Genomic DNA, 21,741 nt, shown 5'->3' on the forward strand with positions numbered 1-21,741 from the left:
CAAGATTTACCCATGTCCTCGCCTGGATCGGTACTTCATTCCTTTTTATAGCTGAATAATATTCCATTGTAGGGATCCCCTACCACTTGTTTATCCATTCATCAGTTGGGTTGACATTCGGGTTGTTTCCACCTTTCGGTTGTGAGTAATGCTGCTATAAGCATTCATGTACAAGTTTTTGTGTGAATCTATGTTTTCAATATATTGGGTATATATCTAGAAGCAGAATTGCTGGATCAAATGGCAGCTCCATATTTAAGTTTGAGGAACTGCCAGAATTTTCCCACAGTGACTGTTTTGTTCAGTTCAGTTCAGTTCAGTCACTCAATTGTGTTCGACTCTTTGCGACCCCATGAATCGCAGCACGCCAGGCCTCCCTGTCCATCACCAACTCCCGGAGTTCACTCAGACTCACGTCCATCGAGTCAGTGATGCCATCCAGCCATCTCATCCTCTGTCGTCCCCTTCTCCTCCTGCCCCCAATCCCTCCCAGCATCAGAGTCTTTTCCAATGAGTCAACTCTTCGCGTGAGGTGGCCAAAGTACTGGAGTTTCAGCTTTAACATCATTCCTTCCAAAGAAATCCCAGGGCTGATCTTCAGAATGGACTGGTTGGATCTCCTTGCAGTCCAAGGGACTCTCAAGAGTCTTCTCCAGCACCACAGTTCAAAAGCATCAATTCTTCGGCGCTCAGCTTTCTTCACAGTCCGACTCATGACCACTGGAAAAACCATAGCCCTGACTAGACAGACTTTTGTTGGCAAAGTAATGTCTCTGCTTTTTAATATGCTATCTAGGTTGGTCATAACTTTCCTTCCAAGGAGTAAGCGTAACATTCTACATTTCCACCAACAACATTCGAGGATTCTGATTTCCCCACATCCTTGTAAACATTTGTCATCTGCCTTTTTGATTCTAGCCATTCATTCTAGTGAGTGTGAAGTTGTATCTTATTTACTGGGGGTTTGATTGGTACTTCCTTCATGACTAATGATGTTGAACGTCTTTTAGTGTGGTTACTGGTCATTTGCATAACTTCTTCAGAGAAACGTCTACTCAAATCCTTTGCCCATTTTTAAACTGGGTTGTCTTTTTATTGTTCTTTTGTTTTCTGCTTTATTTTTGGCCATGTGGCCTGTGGGGTGTTAGTTCCCCAACCAGGGATCAAACCCCCACAGAAGGCAGTAAAAGTGCAGAGTCGTAACCACTACACCTCCAGTGAATTCCCTCTGTGTCTTTTTATTGTTATATTTTAAGAGTCCTTTATAATTTCTAGATACAACTCCCTTATCAGCTACATGATTTGCATAACTTTTTTTCCCATTCTCCCATGGGTTGTCATGTTCTTGATATTTGCTTTATATGTCTTAAGGTGACTTGTTTCATCTTAGTAGGTTACTCCTAGAATTATGATGTAGACATTCTTATTTTTCCCCATAAATATCTAACTTTTCATTTTTTATTGGGCCATAGCCGATTAACAATGTTGTGACAGTTTCAGGTGAACAGCGAAGGGACTCAGCCCTACATATACACGTATCTGTTCTCCCCCTTCATAAATATTTTTTGTCTTAAATAATTGTTTGATATTTGCAGAGATACACCAGCTTTCTTTTGGTTAGTATTTTCTATTTACTTTCAACCTTCATATCCTTGCTTTAGATGTTTCTCTTTGTAAACAGCATGAATCTGGGCTCTTTTTATAATCCAATCTGACAGCCAATCTGGCTGAGTTGGTGCATTTACAATTATCGTGACTCAGGCTAATCAGAGGTATCTGCAATCTGCCATGGACTGGACAGGAGGAGGGAAAAGGAACAGCCATTTATCAAATGTTAGTTCTGTGCCAGCCCTGAGCCATGTGTGCCCCACAGGTGGCCTTGCACAATGCTCACGCTGTGTTGGCATAAACATCATTACTATTTTTTTGGAAATTTTTTTTTTTCTTAATGGCCAAGCCATGTGGCTGGCAGGATCTTAGTTCCCCAGCTGGAGACTGAACCTGTGTTCTCAGCAATGAGAGCTTAAGTCCTAACCACTGGACTGCCAGGGAAGTCCCAGAAGTTTTTTGGGTTTTTTTGAAAGTTTTTTTTTCAACTGAAGTACAGTTAACTTGTTTTTTTAAGTATACAACAACACTTTTTCAGTTATACATAAATATATGTATATATATGCGTGTGTGCAAGCTAAGTCGCTTCAGTTGTGTCCGACTCATTGTGACCCTCTGGACTGTAGCCCACCAGGCTCCTCTGTCCATGGGATTCTCTAGGCAAGAATACTTGAGTGGGTTGCCATGCCCTCCTCCAGGGGATCTTCCCCACCCAGGGATCGAACCCACATCTCTTACATCTCCAGCATTGGCAGGAGGGTTCTTTACCACTAGCACCACCTGGGAAGACTATGTATATATGTATCCTTTTTCAGATTCTTTTCCATGGTAGTTCAGACAGTAAAGAATCCACCTGCAATGCAGGAGACCCAGGCTCAGTCCCTGGGTAGGGAAGATCCCCTGCAGAAGGGAATGGTTACCCACTCCAGTATTCTTGCCTGGAGAATTCCATGGACAGAGGAACCTGCTGGACTACAGTCCATGGGGTCACACAGAGTCGGACACGACTGAGCAACTAACACTTTCCATCATAGGTTATTACAAGATATTGAGTATAGTTCCCTGTGCCATACAGTAGGTCTTTGCCGTTTATCTATTTTGTATATAGTAGAGTGTACATGTTAACCCCAAACTCCTAATTTATCTCCCCCCTCGGTTACTCCTATTTTATAGAGAAAGGGATCAAGGCTCTGCATGGTTAAGTACCCCAAAGCCACACAGCTGGTAGGCAGCAGAGTCGGGGTCCTGGCTGGACTCCGGACACCATCCCTACGACTTGCAGGGCATCCAGGAACCATCCCAGAGCGAGCAGGATCCAGCTGCACCTTGAAGGTCCAATTGTGATAGACAAGGAAAGGTTTCCAGGCGAAGGGTAAAAACACAGCTGTTGGGTACTGAGGTGCATCATGGGCTGGAGGGTGGGGCCCCTGTTCCACTTAACCCAGCTCACCCACAGGTGTAGAAATATCTGTTCTCCACATTCACCCCCCTCCCACTCCTTGCCCTTGCCCACCAGCACTTCTGCCCATGATGGGCACAGCAGGTCATGCTAATAGCTTACACGGGAATGTGGGAAATAAGGTCATTCTATTCCCGTTCCAGTCTTGTTCTGGGGAAATGTTTAGCAACCCACTGAGTGGGGAGGGGGACTTGGAGCATCTGCCAGTTGCCACAGTGTAAATACTCCCATCTCAGCTAAAACCTCACGAAAATTGCAACATCACTAAATACACAGCTCTTGTGAGCCCCGAAGAGCCAACTCCAGGCCATCACCCTACCTACTCCCTCCTGGAAAAGTCTGCCTAAAGGTGGATGAGAACTGCTCCTGAAGGCTGTGCCTTCTCAATGCGGTGCAGACCCTTCATGCCCCACCTCTTCTTTCTTCAGCTGGGCTTGGCAATCTTTGCCTTTCAGGGAGTGGTACAGAGATAGAGCTGAAAGAGCGCTTGCCCAGGGAGCTGCTGGAGACAACAGATGCACCTGTGAGTGTTTATGTGTACCGTTAGTGCCTGCACAATTCTGCACGTGCCCACATGGGACTATGCATATTCACATGTGTCTGTATGTGGGTGAACATGCCTGTGTAACTGGGGGCTATTCCGGAAGTTGAACCAGAACAGGAACCGTTAAGTGGTGCTTTTTAAATGTGATGCTTTAAAAAAGTACCCGTGTGCTGATAATGACCACAGTTGTGTCCTAAGCTATTAACTGCACATGGCTTCTGTCTGCCTCAGCAATTCTGAACCCCTGTCCCCATGGGCACAGGGACACAGCCCAAGACAAACATGGAAACCAGCTCCTGGGGCTTCTAGGAGACGACAGTTCATGGCATACAGCCGAATCCTCAGGTGAGTGGGAATCATGGTCAAGGAGGACAGTGAGCAGGGAGAAGTGGGCATGGGGGATGCAGACTGTCAGCAGGACGCAGGTAAGGAGGGGGTGGAGTACAAGGGACAGGGCCGGTGCTTCAGGCAGCGGGTGCTCCAGACCAGTGGAAGCGCCCTCACTCATCTGCCTGCAGGCATCCCTGGCACCACTGCAGAGGCTTGTGGGGGCAGGGGATGGACACGTGTCTAAATCAACCCAAGGGACCAGTGTCAGCCAACTACCAGCTGACTCCATCACTCAACATGAATGGCATTTCCTTGGCTCCACACTTTGCACACTTTGCTGGTGGGCAGAGCCCCAGGGAGAGGCTTGATTCTAGCTGGCCAGGGAGAGACTGAGTTCCCAGAAAGGCAACCGGGACTGCTGCACCACCTGAGGTCCTCGAATGCAGCCCAGCTTCTCCACCCACACTGCCCCCAGGACTCCTCTCCCCTCTCCTATCTTCCCTCCTCCCCTCTCCCCCAATCTTCCTGCCCAGCTCACTACACCCATCCATCGCTGGGCTGGTCAGAGTTTTCCTAGAGGATTATTTGCAATGTATGTGCATGTGTGAGTGTGCGTGTGCGTGTGTATCCGCAGGGCATACACAACCCCATGTGTGCCTAGGCCTTGAATCTTCTCCCTTGGGGTTTACTTTGCCAGAATTCCATATATCATCTACAATGGATGTTAACAGGGCAATCACTCAGGGATGTCCCTGGTGGCCCAGAGGTTAAGACTGAGATCCCAATGTAGGGGGTGAGAGTTCCATCCCTGGTCGGGGTATAAGATCCCACAAGCCATGTAATGTGGCCAAAAATGAAAATAACAATAATAGAATAAAATGGCAGTCACTCACATCTGAAGTCCCTCAGAAGTCACCAAATTCAACCCTACCAATGCTTCTTAGAGAGTCATTATTGGTATATGAATAGAGATAATTCTCACTTTGATGGGACTAAGTGCCGCCTGCATCTTTTGTTTGTATGTTTATTATGCATTGTTTTACATCAATTTTTATTTTTATTTCTTTTTTGGCCATGCCTCTGGGCATGCAGGATCTTAGTTACCCAATCAGTGATCAAACCTGTGCTCCCTGCAGTGGAAACTTGGAGTCTTAACCACTGGACCTCCAGGGAAGTCCCATGCTGCATCATTTGATGGACCTAGGTACCCCATTCCCTTGGACATGGTGATGTGCTGAGGAGCCCAGTTGTCCAGGTACAGAGTGGGCTACTATGTAGAGATCTGCAGAAATTGCTCTAAGGCTTCCCAATGTGGCTGTCCCAAGGGCCACTCCCAGCACACAGCACTGGCCGGCTGACCGGTTGTCCCACGTCCTCCAGGGCACCTTTTATAGGTGAGACCCGAGGACTGGGGCCTGCCTGGGCCTGAGGATGACCTCACACTGCCTGGATCCCTTGGTCATTAGCATTCCTGGAAAAAATACTTGAGTAGATGTTATTGAGATGAAGGCCTTCTCTGGAAGTTAGATCTGTGCACATAACTATCTTCCATCTGGGAAACAGGCTAAGGTCACTTACCCAGACTTTTAAAATCAGCTTATGACGATGATTCTCTAACAGTTTTTGTCATACTGGATGTTTTACCCAGAGGGAATCTTTCCACTGGATTTTTTTCAAAGTATCTCCCTTTGCAGCAGATTTGAAATAAATTTTTAACTTGGGAGTGAAGTGCTTAAGTGTTCAGTCGCTTCAGTTGTGTCCAACTCTTCGCGATCCCATGGACTGTAGCCCACCAGCCTCCTCTGTCCATAGGATTCTCCAGGCAAGAACACTGGAGTTGGTTGCCATGCCCTTCTCCAGGGGATCTTCCCTACCCGGGGGATCGAACTCGCATCTCCTGTGTCTCTTGCATTACAGGTGGATTCTTTACCCACTGAGCCACCTGGGAAGCCCCTTTTAACTTGGGGGTGGGGGGCGGCGCATCAAATCAGTGTACCTTCTCCTGCCCTCTCAACATGACTTAACATGTAGCTTAACATGACTACACTTTGAACACAGCTGCTTAGAGAAGAAAATTAAGAAAAAAAGTAATCAAAACAGAAATTGAGGGAAAGATTGTCTATATCCACAATCACCTGTCTTCCTTCCTTCCATCCTTCCTTCTTCTGTCTCTTTTCTTCTTCCTTTCTCTGTTTCTTTTCTTTCTCCCTCTGTAAGCAGATAGGTTAGGGGGTCCCTGGAGAAAGAGAACCAGGAATGACTTTCCTGACACTGTTGTTATTTAGTTGCTAAGACGTGTCCAACTCTTTGTGACGCCGTAGACCGTAGCCTGCCAGCCTCCAGTGTCCCTGGAATTCTCCAGGCAAGAATACTGGAGTGGGTAGCCATTCCTTCTCCAGAGGATCTTCCCAACCCAGGGATTGAACCTGGGTCTCCTGCATTGTAGGTGGATTCTTTACCATCTGAGCCACCAGGGAAGCCAGAAACAAGGCAGGCTGCACTTGTTTATGCCCCATAATACATCCTTGGGGCAGGGTCCTGGTTCCTCAGGGGATATACGTAGTAATACATTTTTGAGTTCTTCAGGAACCAAGGCCCCCATCCAGGTGGAAGATAGAATGATGACATTGACCCTCCTGAATTCAATCACCTTCAGCGTGGACTCTGTCACCCTTGGCCCCAATTCTGTGCTGAATGCTCCTCTGCTCAAGCCCCCTCATGAATATGCATGTACCTTTAGGTTAATGGCATCACCGTCATGAGTTTGAGTAAGCTCCGGAAGTTGACGATGGACAGGGAAGCCTGGCATGCTGCAGTCCATGGGGTCGCAAAGAGTCAGACACGACTGAGCGACTGAACTGACCTTAGGTTAAAACGTCCCCAATTTTGCTGTTGGGGAGACACTGCCTTGGAGGAAATGCCCCTCGTTTTCCTTTCTTGCTGTTGTAATAAATCCTTACTTCTGATCCTTTTGCTTGGTTGTGACACCCACCAGTGTTCTTTCCTGGAGAATCCCAGGGACAGGGGAGCCTGGTGGGCTGCCATCTATGGGGTCACACAGAGTCGGACACGACTGAAGTGACTTAGCAGCAACAGACACCCACCAAGGGATGAACTCAGTTTTCAGGGAACACCTTCCCTTCCATTCCCTTCCCTTTCCTTCCCTTCCTTTCCTCCTTTCTAGCTTTTGGGAAAGCTTCAGGAAGGTTCCTGGTGCTCTTTAAGCCCCTAGGGAGCCTAAAGCTCACCCCTCATTTCTAACCCCACCCCAACCCTAAGCCCTTCCCCCACCAGCAGCACAGGGCTCATTAAAAAAAAAAAAAAAAAAACTATTCAAAACTCAAGTATCTAGCAGCCTCTCTGGTAACTGCAAGTGAGAACCTGAGTAAGATCCGTAAAGATCATGTGAGTCAAGGGGGAAATAAGGTCTAATTTACAGAAGTCTCGTTTTGACCAGATTTTCCCCAACCTCTGTCCACCCACCTAACCCCCACCCACCCCGCGCGGGGTTTCCAACCCTCCCAGCCAGCCTTTCCTGACCCACCGTCCGTGACCCACCTTTCAGGCCAGGCTCCCAGTCCCCTCCCATGGAAATATGACCTGTCACCTCAGCCGCTGGCTCAGACCACACACCGGGACACAGCCCAGCAGGAAAAGTCCAGAAGTGATCATCCCCACAGGCTCACGCCCCCTGGAGCATCGCGGGACTCTGAGCACCGCCCAGATCCGCATCCGGAGCCTGGGCGGCGAAGGGGCGCGGGGGGTCCCGGTCTCTAACCCCCAGGTTTCAGGAAGTCTGCCGAGAGGCTGCACGCCCCCTCCTCGCACTTCCCGTCCTCCCCTCTCTCCCCGCCTTTCCCTCCGCCCCATTCCCGGATTGAATTCCGGAAGAGTCCCCGAGCCTGCCGTGGGGTCCTGCAGGCGGTCCCTCTCCCGTCTGCTTTCTCTATTATTCTGATCGACTCTCGGGGACACCGTTTGTCAACTGTCGAGAGCTATGCATATGACCGGGGTTGGTATTGTTATTACTAAGAGGCGCTCGGTTTCGAAATCGCTTTGAATTTTCTGGCACCAAATCTTGGCGGTTCCCGTGCCTGGAAGCCTCGGCCGCGTGGGTGTTTTTTCGTCCCTGTGACTTGCGGAGTGGAAACCCACTCCTGCTTTCCTGCTCGGGAAGACGGTGGTTTGAGACGGGTGAGCAGAGAACTTGAACTTGGAGTTGGCCGGTGGGGGCTGGGACTCTTCCTCTGCGCCTGCCTTTCCCGCTGACCTTAGACAAGTCACGTCACATCTCCGAGCTTCAGTTTTCTCACCCAGAGTGGACTGAACCCCCTCCTCAGAGTGTTGTCCTGTGACCATGTGCCAAGGGAATGAAAGTAAAGCTCCTGGTGCCTGTACTCTAAAGACCTGGTTCAGTGACAGGTCAGGCATGCTGGCTGTCTCCACCGGCTGGGAAAGGGCTGGCAGGGTGGCCTGAGTTAGCATATTTTAAAAATAGGATGCCCAGTTAAAGTAGAATTTCAAATAAGAGACTTTTGTTTTTAAGTATATAAGTATGTCCTGTACAATATTGGGGATATACTTAGACTAAAAAAAGTATTCCTTATCTGAAACCCAAATTTATCTGCAAACCCTAAAAGACTAAGGTACTGATAATGGATTCTCTTGGTGCTACTGGAGAGTTTTTGTCTGAGACAGAACTCCGGGGAAGATGAGGTGAGAGTCTTTGAAAGAAATATGGGCTGAAGTAGAAAGATCTAGAACACGGTCCTAAAAAGGGTAGCAGTGGCCTCCAGGCCTGGTTCACCTTCTGCTCTCAGACCAGCAGCAAACACACCAGCAGCCTGGACGGGGGCTGGGCTTGGCGGTCCCCTGTCTCTCCTCTTCTCCCCCGTTTCCAGTTTACCTGCTCCTCCTCCAGCTCTGGCTGGGGGCTGGCCACTAGGCCAACAACCCCCTTCCCAACCCTGCGTTCCCTACACCAGAAGGACAGCAAGAGATATCACAGAAGAAGCTAGACCGAGGTAGTAAATCGGGAGTAAAGCTTGCTCTGTGTTAATTATCTTCCAGGAAACCAGGACTGTGTCGCTGCAGAAAGCCGGGAGCAAGACACGCCCCAGAGCTGGTTTAACCTGCTGTGACTAGACTGGCTGAATTAACTATCCCTCAACTGGACACATGACCACTCATTCCTATGGAGGACTTTCATCTGACAAACATTTTCTCCTCTCCTTTGTCCATCCCACTGGGAAGCATCAACTGGCTACTCCTCCTCCATCCTGACTCCGCCCCCATCACCTGTCTGCCTCTCCCTCCTCCACCTTACCTAGTCAGTCGCTTGGATCCTCCCCAAGCTCCACTGCTTAGCTCAGGCTCATCAGAGCTCACCTTAACTGCGGTAGCCTCCTCCCCATCTACCCATCTACCCCAGCTCCATTCCCCATAAAAGCAGGTCTCAGCTTGCCACTTCTCTGCTGCTAATCCTGTTTTGCATCAGAGGCCAAGGCCCAACCCTCAGGGACCAACGAGCAGGACAAACCAGGGTGCCTGAATAAAACATGCCTCTTCCAGTCAGTCACCCAGGAGAAACTTACTCATCCCAGGAGGGGAGGCGGGGGAAGAAGCTCTAGGGAGGATTCTGGCCCAGCCAACTCTCATCAACCGAAGTGAGGAAGGGGGACACGGTGGTGGCTCAGCCTGGGGTAAGGACTAGACCCCACTCCACTTACAAACTGCCCTCTGCTTTTCTTAGATGTTCAACCTCATTCATAAAATCTGCTCAGTTGCTCTGTCGTGTCCGACTCTTTGTGACCCCACAGACTGTAGCCTGTTAGGCTCCTCTGTCCATGGGATTCTCCAGGCAGGAATACTGGAGTGGGTTGCCATTTCCTTCTCCAGGGGATCTTCCCGACCCAGGGATTGAACCCTGGTCTCCTGTATTACAGGCAGATTCTTTACCATCTGAGCCACTGGAGAAGCCCCCATTCATAACATAAGAAATGTAAATTAAAACTACAAGATACCATTTTTCACCTATCAGATGAGCGAAACCAGAAACCCAGCAAAAGGGAGCTCATGCCTGTCGAGGTCAAGGTGTGTGAAAACAGTCTGAAAGTTAATTGGCACAGTCTCTTTAAAGGGCCAACTGGTAATACTTGTCAAAAAATTACATATACAAACTCTTCCTCCTAGCATTTCCACTTTCAGAAATTTACCCTGCAGGTATACAGGTGCCCTGGTGGCTCAGACGGTAATGCATCTGCCTGCAATGTGGGAGACCCGGGTTCGATTCCTGGGTCGGGAAGATCCCCTGAAGAAGGAAATGGCAATCCATTCCAGCACTCTTGCCTGGAAAATCCCACGGATGGAGGAGCCTGATAGGCTACAGTCCCTGGGGTCGCAAAGAGTCGGACATGACTGAGCGACTTCACTTTCCTTTCCTTATACAGGTGCCCCAGGGTTTTCCCAGTGGATCAATGGTAAAGTATCTGTCAATGCAGGAGACAGTGCGGGTTCTACTCCAGAATTCGGATGATCCCCTGGAGGAGGAAATGGCAATTCACTCCAGTATTCTTACCTGGAAAATCCCAGAGACAGAGGACCCTGGCAGACTATACAGTCCATGAGGTTGCAAAAGAATTGGACGTGACTGAGCAACTAAACCATAACAACACCATACAGGTGCCCTAACGTATGTATAATATGCATCAGGATATTCACTGAACTATAGCTTTCATAGTTTCCATTTGGAACCAAAATAGGAGGGTAGTTAATAAGTTCTACTTCAGCAATACAATTAAATATTATGTTCTATTTAAAAGAATGAGGCAGCTAAGTACTAAAATTAAGTGATCCTAATTAAGATTTATCATGTGCAAAAGCAAAGTGCAGAACAGTGAGTACAGCATTTAAAGCTTATGATTTAAAAAAAAAAGTAAACGTTTCATAAGTATAGAGTGTCTTTGGAAGGAAACAATCAACAACAGTGTTGTGGAGTGGGATGCTGGGAGACCAAGAATATAAATGGGAGGAAGACTTTTTGGTGTGTGCCCTTTGAATTTTGTGAAATATTATCAAATCCAGCAAAATATCATGAATGTATATTTCATATGTATATTATGTATGTGTGTGTGTATAGAATAATTTTAAGTGTAAGGGACCTTTTAAAAAATATGTTTATTTATTTATTTGGCCATGCCTTGAAGCTTGCAGGATCTTAGTTCTATAACCGGGGATCAAAACTCAGCAGTGGATGTGCACAGTCCTAACCCCTGCACCCCGAGGGAATTCCCTAAAACGAGAGGATTTTTCTACCCTGCTGCCCTCTATGGGGTCGCACAGGGTCGGACACGACTGAAGTGACTTAGCAGCAGCAGCAGCAGTGCTCCGTGAGAGATGGTGATAAGCGTACTGCATGGCCCTGCCCCTTCCAGACCTCAATTTTCCATCTATACAATGGCAGTCTCGGGGACTGCAAGGACATCAAACCAGTCAATCCTAAAAGAAGTCAACCCTGAATATTCATGGAAGGACTGATGCTGAAGCTGAAGCTGCAGTACTTTGACTACATGATTTGACAAGCCGACCCGTTGGAAAAGACCCTAATACTGGGGAAGATTAACGGCAGGAGGAAAAGGGGGTGACAGAGGATGAGATGGTTGGATAGCATCACCAACTCAACGGACATGAATTTGAACAAACTCCAGGAGATAGTGGAGGCCAGAGGAGCCTGGTGTGCTGCAGGTCCGTGAGGTTGCAAAGAATCAGACACAACTTACCAAATGAACAACAGTGAGAGTTTGAGACTAGGTTCCTGCCTTATTTCTTAATCTTACAGCTAACCAACCAAACCAGTACCGATGTAGTGGCCATAAGATGGCCTTTGATGGGCTGGGGAAGGGATGGTATAAAATGGCATTAATGAATGAGCAAAGTCCGGGAGATAGTGGAGGACAGGGAAGTTGGGCGTGCTGCAATCATTGGGGTTACAAAGAGTTGGACATGACTTAGCAACTAAACAACAACAACAACAACAATAAAAGTAGGAGGCACTGCCATCAATTGAACAGGATCACTCCTGTGGCTTTGGAGCAAGTGATCATGGGAAAGCTGCATCTGCCTGTATTGGGGACACCTGTCTCTCCTGCAAATCAGTTCCCTAGGGCTTGGCAGCTTCTTCCCTCCCATCACCTATCTGCTTCTTCCATCACCAATCTGCCCACCTGCCTCTATCCCTGAGGCCCTCAGGGAGGAGCTGACCCAGGGAAGGAGCTAGAGACAGCAGTGGAACAAGTTCTATGGGGCAGAGGGAAGGCGCCTACCTCCCTATTTATTAACTGAGGTCCTGGCCTCCCTCCGGCCCTGATCTAGGCAGATCAGGCTCTGCCTAGCTTAACCTGCCTGCCCGCTCCTCCCCACCTCACTGTGCCCATTCAAAGGAGGCAGCTCTCATATATGCTGGAGCTTGACACACCCAGCTCCTTCCACCAGTCTAGCCTTCTCCTCTAACAGAAGATGTCTGTGCCTGAGGCTGGGAGACCTGAGATGCCTGCTATGTTGAGCCTCCCTGGGAGGTGAGACCTGGCAATCTGAGCCTTCAGAGCACACCCAGAGCCCCAGTTAGCAGGCAGCCACCTCTCTCCAAAGCCTCCTGCTGGGCTCAGCACTGGCCTTTTCTCTCTCTGTCTCTTTACGAAAAAAAAAAAGTATTTATTTATTTGGTGGTATCAGCCTGTAGGATCTTCAATCTTCGTTGCAGCATGCAAGCTCTTAATTGTGGAATTGTCTAGTTCCCTGACCAGGGATCGAACCCAGATCTCCTGCACTGGGGGCACGGAGTCTTAGCTACTAGACCAGCAGGGAGTTTCCTGGCCTTTTTCTTAATGATGAGAGCCAAAGGGAAAATACATGGGAGTCAGAGGAACTGAGGCTGGATATTTTCCTGGCCCTTATTCTCTCTCTCCGATCCACCCTGGGTTTTCTGTTCCAGATCAGCCCTAGCCCCGTGATGAAGTCACTCTCCTTCTTGGGGCCTTCTAGTCCAGCTTCAAGAAAAGGGGCTTGGGCCCAGGAAGCTGCTTGTTACCAGATGCCCCCAGGTGGTTCCAAGGCAGGTGCTGGGTGGACAGGGTTAAAGAAGCAGCTGTCTTGTACATTCCAGAAAGGCTTTGTCTTACATTCCTCCTGGATGTACCCCTAGAAGCCAAGGGTCTGAAGTGAGCAACCAAGAGGCTGGGGCTTCTGGAAACAAGGCAGATGATCCTCTTTGTGGGACTTGACTCTGAAAGCTGCTACCATCAGTGGTAAGGATTCTGAGCTTCTACTGCCCGGGGCCCCAGTTCAATCCCTGGTCAGGGAACAAGATCATACAAGCAACACATTGCAGACAAATAAATTTAAAAAAAAATTTTTTTTAAAGAAATACCAATCTTACAACCCAGCCATTGTGTCCTTCGATTCTTACCCAAGAATGAAAACATGTCCACACAAAGACGTTACACAAATGTTTGTAGGAGTTTTTCTGGTAATAACCCCAAACTGGAAACAACACAAATATCGACCATTAGAATGGATAAACAAATATGGTATATCCGTACAACAGAATGTTACTCAGCAGTCAAAAGGAACAAACGATTGATTCACACAACATGGATGAACTTCAAAATAATTATGTTGAGTGAAAGAAGACCAAAAAGAGTATATTCTGTTTGATTTCATTTAGGTAAAATTCTAGAAAGGGAATCAGTGGTTACCTGGGGCGAAGGTAGAGAGAAAGAGGGAGAGATTACAAAAGGGCACGGGACTTCCCTGGTGGTCCAGTGGCTAAAACTCCTTGCTCCCAATGCCGGGAGCATGACTTTGATCCCTGGTCTTGGTCCTGCATACTCCACAACACAGCCAAAATAATAGTGATAATGGCATGAAGAAACTTCTAGGTATGATGAGTAGGTTCGTTACCTTTATTAAAGTAATGTTTACACGTGTTGAAACCCAAATTATTTTGTGCTTTGAATATGCACCGTTTGTTATGTGTCCATTGTAATTTAAACAAATTTTATTGGAAGATATTTGCTTAGTATTGTGCTGATTTCTGCTATCCATCAACATGAACCAGCCACAGGTATACAAATGTCCCCTCCCTCTTGAGCCTCCCTCTCATCTCCCACCCCATCCCACCCCTCTAGGTTGTCACAGAGTACCAGTTGAGCTCCCTGTGTCACGGCAAATTCCCACTGGCTATCTATTCTACACATGGTAAAGTGTGTTTCCATGGTACTCAATTTTTTAAAAGGTGTTAATGAGTGAACATAGGTTGAGCATATCTAGGTCCAATCAAGCATTGAAGGTGCATACAGAAATCAATCCAGATACTTTTAAGCATGAAGAACAGAAAAACCAACTTAGGTAGCACAAACATAAAATGCTTGATGTCATCTACCTGGAAGGCCAGAGGCTTCAAGTAAAGTTTGACTGATCCCTTCTGAGTACTAGACACCACCTTTACCAATATGATGGAATCCCCATAATTGTCAAGGGACTTAGCTACAAATAACAGAATATACTCTAACTGATTTAAGCAACAAAGGAATGTATTTAAAGATATACATGTAAATAGCTCACACAGTATCTGAGCAGGATAGAGAACTAAGCTTGGAGGCTGCAAGCCAGGAACAATATGTCAGTCTTACCCCAGGACTGTTATCAGCAAATCACATGCTTTTTGCCTCCACTGGGCATTTTCACCCACATAAGGGAGGAAGGATCTCTACTGAGAGTATTCACATTGCCCCACAAAAGCTCTGTATCTCTGCCACTCCCTGCAGCATCCTCTTCCCCATATAGCTCTCTTCCGAATCAGAGTCAGCTGCAGCTGATGGGGCAATCCTGGACCACATTCCTGTGCCCTAACTATACAGGAGGCTACATAGAAGAGTCTTTTACCTTATATTTTCCTAATAGGAACTCGTCTTGGCATGCATAGGAGAAGAGGCTTTCAAAAAGATACTGGGTGACCACAACATAAAAAAATGGCTCACTATAAGTCTTATTTGGGAGAGATTATTTATTTTTTTAATTTTATTTTTTTCATTTTTGGCTGTGCTGGGTCTTCCTTGCTGTGTGGACTTTTCTCCAGTCATGGCGAATGGGGACTCCTCTCTAGTTGTGGTGCAAGAGTTTCTCCTTACGGTGGCTTCTCTCGTCACAGAGCATGGGCTCTGGGGCACCTGGGTTTCAGCAGCTGGGGCACGTGGGCTTAGTGGCTACAGCTCGCAGGCTGCAGAGCACAGGCTCAATAGTTGTGGTGCACAGATTTAGCTGCTCCGCAGCACGTGAGATCTTCTTGGCCCAGGGATCAAACCTGGGTCTCCTGCATTGCAAGGCAGATTCTTAACCACTGAGCCACCAGGGAAGCCCTGGGAGAAATTCTTATTTATCACAGTTACAGTTGAGGAAACTAAGACTCTTAAGAAGTTAAGCTGCTTATCCATGGTTCATGGGGTTCTCAGTGTCATATCTTTTTGCCTTTTCATACTGTTCATGGGGACAATATGTCATGTATGGATGTAAGAGTTGGACTATAAAGAAAGTTGAGTGCCAAAGAATAGATGCTTTTGAACTGTGGTGTTGGAGAAGACTCTTGGGAGTCCCTTGGACTGCAAGGAGATCCAACCAGTCCATCCTAGAGGAAATCAGTCCTGAATGTTCATTGAAAGGACTGATGCTGAAGCTGAAACTCCAATACTTTGGCCACCTGATGTGAAGAACTGACTCATTAGAAGAGACCCTAATACTGGGAAAGATTGAAGGCAGGAGGAGAAGGGAACGACAGAGGATGAGAACGACATAGGTTGGATGGCATCACCAACTCGATGGACATGAGTTTGAGTAAGCTCTGGGAGTTGGTGATGGACAGGTAAGCCTGGCGTGCTGTGATTCATGGGGTCACAAAGAGTCAGACACGACTGAGCGACTGAAATGAACTGAACTGAACTGATCCATGGTTACCCAGCTGAGCCTTCCCAGAGGATTCAAACAAGGTCTTCCAGAGTCCATAGCTCGAGGTAGGGTAGGTAAAAGGAACGAAGACAGCTTCTGCCCCACCCTCACTGGCCTTCTCACAGGAAGACATTGTTCTTCCTTGGACCCCCTAGCCATATCTCAACATCCCTGAAGGAAAATACTGCAGTTTTCAGGGACAGGCTGGTCCATACTACAGAAGCACCTGGGGAATCACCCACATAAGTAACAAAAGTAAGTCACAGTTCTATTTGTCCCATGATAGTGTAAACATCATAGGTTTTTGTTTTGTTTTTTAAATCAAGATAGAATCTAGAAAACAAAGAAAAACCAGTTAGATATACCTCTTGATGGAAGTCCCTAATACTACATATGTAGGAGGCATATGGCAACCCACTCCAGTACTCTTGCCTGGAGAATCCCATGGATGGAGGACCCTGGTAGGCTGTGGTCCGTGGGGTCGTCAAGAGTCTGACACGACTGAGTGACTTTGCTTTCACTTTTCACTTTCACGCATTGGAGACAGAAATGGCAACCCACTCCAGTGTTCTTGCCTGGAGAATCCCAGGGACGGTGGAGCCTGTTGGGCTGCCATCTATGGGGTCACGCAGAGTCAGACACGACTGAAGTGACTTAGCAGCAGCAGCAGGAGTCTTGGACCATAAAGAAGACAGAATGCCAAAGAATTGATGTCTTCGAACTATGGTGCTGGAGAAGGCTTCTGCAAGTCCCTTGGATAGCAAGGAGATCAAACCAGTCAGTCTTAAAGGTGATCAACCCTGAATATTCACTGGAAGACTGATGATGAAGCTGAAGTTCTGGTATTTTGGTCATCTGATGTGAACAGATGACTCATTGGAAAAGTCCCTGATGCTGGGAAAGATTGAGGGCAGAAGGAGAGGGTGTCAGAGGATGAGAGGGCTGGATGGCATCACTGATGCAATGAACATGAACTTGGGCAAACTCCAGGAGATGGTGAGGGACAGGGAGGCCTGGTGTGCTGCAGTCCATGGGGTCACAAAGAGTCGGACACGACTGGGCAGCTGAACCACAGCAACAGGACAACAACAATAGAACAAAATTGAACCCCCTCTCCTCAAAAGAAAAAGAAGACTTGAGACGCAGAACCAATCAAAAATAGGGACTTTTTTTTTTTTTAATGAGAGCTTGGGAACAGGCTGTTTTATTCATTTATTTATGTTTTTGGCCAGGCACATGAGATCTTAGTTCCCTCACCAGGGATCAAACCCATGAGGGATCAAACCCTGGACCACTGGACTGTCAGGGAATTCTCTCTCTATGGGTTTTATTTTAAAATAATTGGGTATAGAGTTGGGCTTCCCAGCTGGCTCAATGGTAAAGAATCTGCCTGCTAACCCAAGAAGACTTGGGTTCACTCCCTGGGTCGGGAAGATCCCATGGAGGAGGGAATGGCAACCCACTCCAGCATTCTTGCCTGGAGAATTCCATGGTCTGAGGAGTCTGGTGGGCTATAATCCACAGGGTGGCAGAGTCGGACATGACTCAACATGCATGTAGGGACATGTTGGCTGTGAGTTGGTAGTTGTCCAATCTGATGACAGATACACAGGGGTTCATTATTCTGTTCTCTCTACTTTTGGATATGTTTGAGATTTTCCGTGGTAAGAAGCTATAAACCAAGAAACAATGAACTTCATGGTGTGAAGAATGGCATTGCTGGCCTGCCGGGTTGTATCTGCTCCTCACCACCACCAACCCTTAGGTGTCACACTCTGTCTCAGCCTAAAAAAGTTAAAGTGAAAGATGCTCTAAAGCATGCACCAAGTTTGCCCTGCAGTCCCCTTTGCTCCCACGAGGTACATGATGAGCAAGTGAAAAACTCTGAGGGAATTCCTTGTGGGTCCAATGGTTAGGATTCTGAGCTTTTCACTGCTCAGGGCCCAGGGTTCGATCCCTGGGCAGGGAACTGAGGTCTCACTGGCCCTACGGTGCAGCCAAAGCCAAAACAAACCTCTTCTGAGATTGCCACAAAGCTAATGAGGTAAGTGAGGGACTGCCTCTGATAACGAGTATCAGTTGGATTTCCAAGGACCTTTGTTGATACTTGTCAGCATGCCCCTGCCTTAGTTTGGATTCTCCCAGAAGCAGATCCTGAGACAAAGATTTGAATGCAAGAGGGTTTATTTGGCAGGTGACCCCAGGAACACCTGTAGACGAGCAAGCAGTTGAAGCAAGGAAAGGGAGGAAGCTGGTAAAAAGCAGTCAGGTAGCTTACTTCTGTGGGTAACAGTGCCTGATTCTTCAGGGGACCTTCAGGGGTCAGTGCAGAACACCCCGTTTCCCCCCAAGGAGTGATGAGCTGGAGTAAATATCAACTCTGATCAGATCAGTTGCCCATTGAGAACAACTAGAAAGGCATGTTAGATCTCCCACACCTTTGGCTGCCATTTGGGTAGAGACTCCAGGCAGGGGAAGAGATCCTCCCACAAAGAGATGTAGACGGCGGCATCCACAGTGCCCCACCTTGGCAATCTCAGTGGGGCTTTGTAGCATCAGCTGCAGTTCCTTTGGAAGAATTCCTGTTAGCATTTTGATCATCTACTTATGCCAACATACACATTGCCTAGGTATAGGGAAACAAGCTGACCAGGTGTTGTTATGCTTTTTGGGGGAGGGGAGGCGGTGGTGGAATTTCAACACACTGAGTACGTTTATGGGCCTTTGTCAAAGATAAATGGTGTGCACTTGCCCTGTGCGAATCAGCATGTGCTGTCCAGAGCCATGGGGGACACAGCCATTCAAGGTCAGCCCTACTGAAGAACCAAAGTATAATTCTATCTCAGAACGGAAGCAGAATCTTTAAAGCATCAGGATAAATGCCTTTGATTTTCCTTGTGGTTTTAAGGTTTTAAGGGCAAGATTTACGTCTGCAAGGAGGGTAGGAATTCGACCCTGAATGAGGCAAGACCACCTTTCAGCTCCAGACTTTCTCATGTGCACACACCAGTCAAATGGATGTGTGAAAAACAAGTGGGGTGACTAAGCGAGTGAATAAGTGCATTTTTAACTGTGCCAGGAGTATAACAGTGTCATTATCCATCAGTCTCCTTTGATCCCCCTGAAATAAACAATTTTTTAAAAATAGACCCTGTTGACTGGAAATGTTAACTTCAGCAGTCACAGTTCAGACTTTGAACAACTGAGAAACAACTCACAGGCTCTTCCTAGTCATCAAACTGTTTCCTTTGTGTGTGAGTGAGTGTGTATGTGTGTGTGAGAGAGAGAGAGAGCCACTTTTATCAACAAGCAAAAGGCCCTGAGATTCCAGAGGAGGGTGGACTCTGTCCAGCTGGGGCTGAGGTATTATAGAAAGTTCATACAGAGGCAACATTAGCGTTAGGCCTTGAAGGACAAAGCTAGAATGGAATTTTTGAGCATCCACAGCATGCCAAGCACCATGCTAAGCTTTTACCTACATTTTCTCATATAGTCTTCACAGTAATCTTGTGAGGTTGTATTCCTCTTTTATTAGATGAGAAAATTGAAAAATTGGCAGGCAGGGAGTAAGGGTGTCAATATTTCAGAGCCAGCCTTTGGTCCCAGCACTGCTCTTTGGGGAAAGGGAGACAAGGGCAATTTCAGCACAGGTGCTACCTTTATGGGTCAGGGCTCGGCAATCACTGAAAAATCAGAAACCCGGTAGTCCTAGGTGGGACATCCTACGCTGGGAGGATGAGGAAAACTTGGCTGTCAACACAGAAGCCAGGAAGAGCACTGTTCCTTCTTGGGCTTCTGCAGAAGTCTCCAAGAGTCAGGGTTGATTTGTAAAAATATTTCTTTGGCTGTGCTGGGTCTTAGTTGCGGCATGTGGGATCTAGTTCCCTGACCAGGGATTGAACCTGGGCCCTCTGCATTGGCAGCGTGGAGTCTTAGCCACTGGACCACCAGGAGACTCCCTGAGGTGATTTTCAAGCCCCTTATGAGCCATTGGCTTTGGTCATGTCACAGAGGCTGACTTTTATGGAGAAGTTATGTTGTCCTGCCCATGTCACCCACAGCACCAAGGCCACCTTTAAAAGTCACATGTGCTATCCTGGAGTTGGTGCTGATCACGACGAAGCCCTAAAGAGATACAGCAACTGCCAGGCAAAGGTAGCCTTGGTCAAGAATTTATACTGGAAGATTTACTGAGGGAAGAACATTTTTCTCATTCAGTCATTCTTTCATTTATGCGTGCAACCAATATTTAAATAGTGAGAGCCAGGCATTGTTCCAGGCCTCAGGGATGTGTGGTCAACAAGAAAGATGATGTCCTTGTGCTCACAGATTTTTCATTCTTCTTCTTCTTCTTTTTTTATTTTTGAGGTATGCAGGAGACCCCGGGTTGATTCCTGGGTTGGGAAGATCCCCTGGAGAAGGGAAAGGCTACCCACTCCAGTATTCTGGATCTGGACAATTCCATGGAATGTGTAGTCCATGGGGTTGCAAAGAGTTGGACACGACTGAGCAAGTTTCACTTTCACTTCACAGCTGATTTACAATATTGTGTGCATTCTTTTTTAATGAACTTTTATTGGAGTATCGTTGCTTTACAATGTTGTGTTAGTTTCTGCTGTATAGCAAAGTGAATCAGTATTACATATACATATATCCACTCTTTTTAGATTTCCTTCCCATTTAGGTCACCACAGAGCATTGAACAGGGTTCTCTGTGCTAGACAGAAAGCTCTCTGTATGCATTTCTCTCAGTTGTGGTTGGTTTCTCCAAATGATCTTTAGTTACGGACAACAGCAATAGCACTTCTTCAGATGTTTATTGACGCTTGTTTGGAAGCTTGGGTAATGTGGAGGATGAGCAAACAGCCCGGCCGGGAGGCTGTAGGTCTGCACCGCATCTACTGACAGTACTGTGGCCACTGACTAGTCTGAGTTATGTGCTTTCAGTGTTAAATACAGAGTGAATGTCAAAGACTTAGTATAAAAAATGGTGTAAAGAATATTTTCGTATACCAAACACATGTTAAAATGATAATATTTTGAATACATTGGGTTAAATAAAATATTGGTTGTTCAGTCACTAAGTCACATCCGACTCTGCAACCCTATGGACTGTAACATGCAAGGCTCCTCTGTCCCCCGATGTCTCTTAAAGTTTGCTCAAATTCACGTCCATTGAGTTGGTGACCCTGTCTAACGCCTCATCCTCTGCCACCCCCTTCTCCTTTTGCCCTCAATCTTTCCCAGTCTCAGGGTCTTTTTCAATGAGTCGGCTCTTTGCATCAGGTGACCAAATATTGATATATAAAATATATTGATATATTAAAATACACTGATATGATGGTCTCGGGACTTCCCTAGTGGTCCAGTGGTTAAGACTCCATGCTTCCAACGCAGGGGGCATGGGTTCAATCCCTAGTCAGGAAGCTAAGATCCTGTATGCTGCACAGAATGGCCAAATATATATATATATATAAAATAATAAGATGACCTCACCTTTAAAATTTTTTTTAATGTGGGGGGCTTCCCTGGTGGCTCAGAGGTTAAAGCGTCTGCCTGCAATTCAGGAGACCTGGGATCAATCCCTGGGTCGGGAAGATTCCCCGGAGAAGGAAATGGCAACCCACTCCAGTATCCTTGCCTGGAGAATCCCATGGACGGAGGAGCCTGGTGGGCTACAGTTCATGGGGTCGCAAAGAGTTGGACACGACTGAGCGACTTCACTTTCACTTTAAACAACTTAAAATTGCCTGTGTGGCTTACTCTAAATCTCTATTGGACAGCACTTCTCTAGAACTAGTAA

At 47.1% G+C, this 21,741-nt stretch overlaps 2 long non-coding RNA genes across 2 annotated transcripts; one reads left to right on the forward strand and one right to left on the reverse strand.

Annotated features, from left to right (window-relative positions):
* Positions 1-6,044: 6,044 nt before the first annotated feature.
* Positions 6,045-7,752, reverse strand: LOC147352259 (uncharacterized). The gene is made up of 2 exons (XR_015148050.1): positions 7,500-7,752; positions 6,045-6,177 (listed from the first exon to the last, which is right to left on the reverse strand). It is a non-coding gene; the product is annotated as an uncharacterized LOC147352259 (long non-coding RNA).
* LOC147352260 (uncharacterized) lies at positions 7,653-11,055 on the forward strand. Its single transcript, XR_015148049.1, has 3 exons — positions 7,653-8,135; positions 9,012-9,643; positions 10,391-11,055. It is a non-coding gene; the product is annotated as an uncharacterized LOC147352260 (long non-coding RNA).
* Positions 11,056-21,741: the final 10,686 nt, after the last annotated feature.

The sequence above is a fragment of the Bos grunniens genome, chromosome 19 (genome assembly GCF_055505025.1).
Source record: "Bos grunniens cultivar Pamir isolate PY7600 chromosome 19, Bosgru_T2T1.0, whole genome shotgun sequence".
Lineage (NCBI taxonomy): Eukaryota > Metazoa > Chordata > Mammalia > Artiodactyla > Bovidae > Bos > Bos grunniens.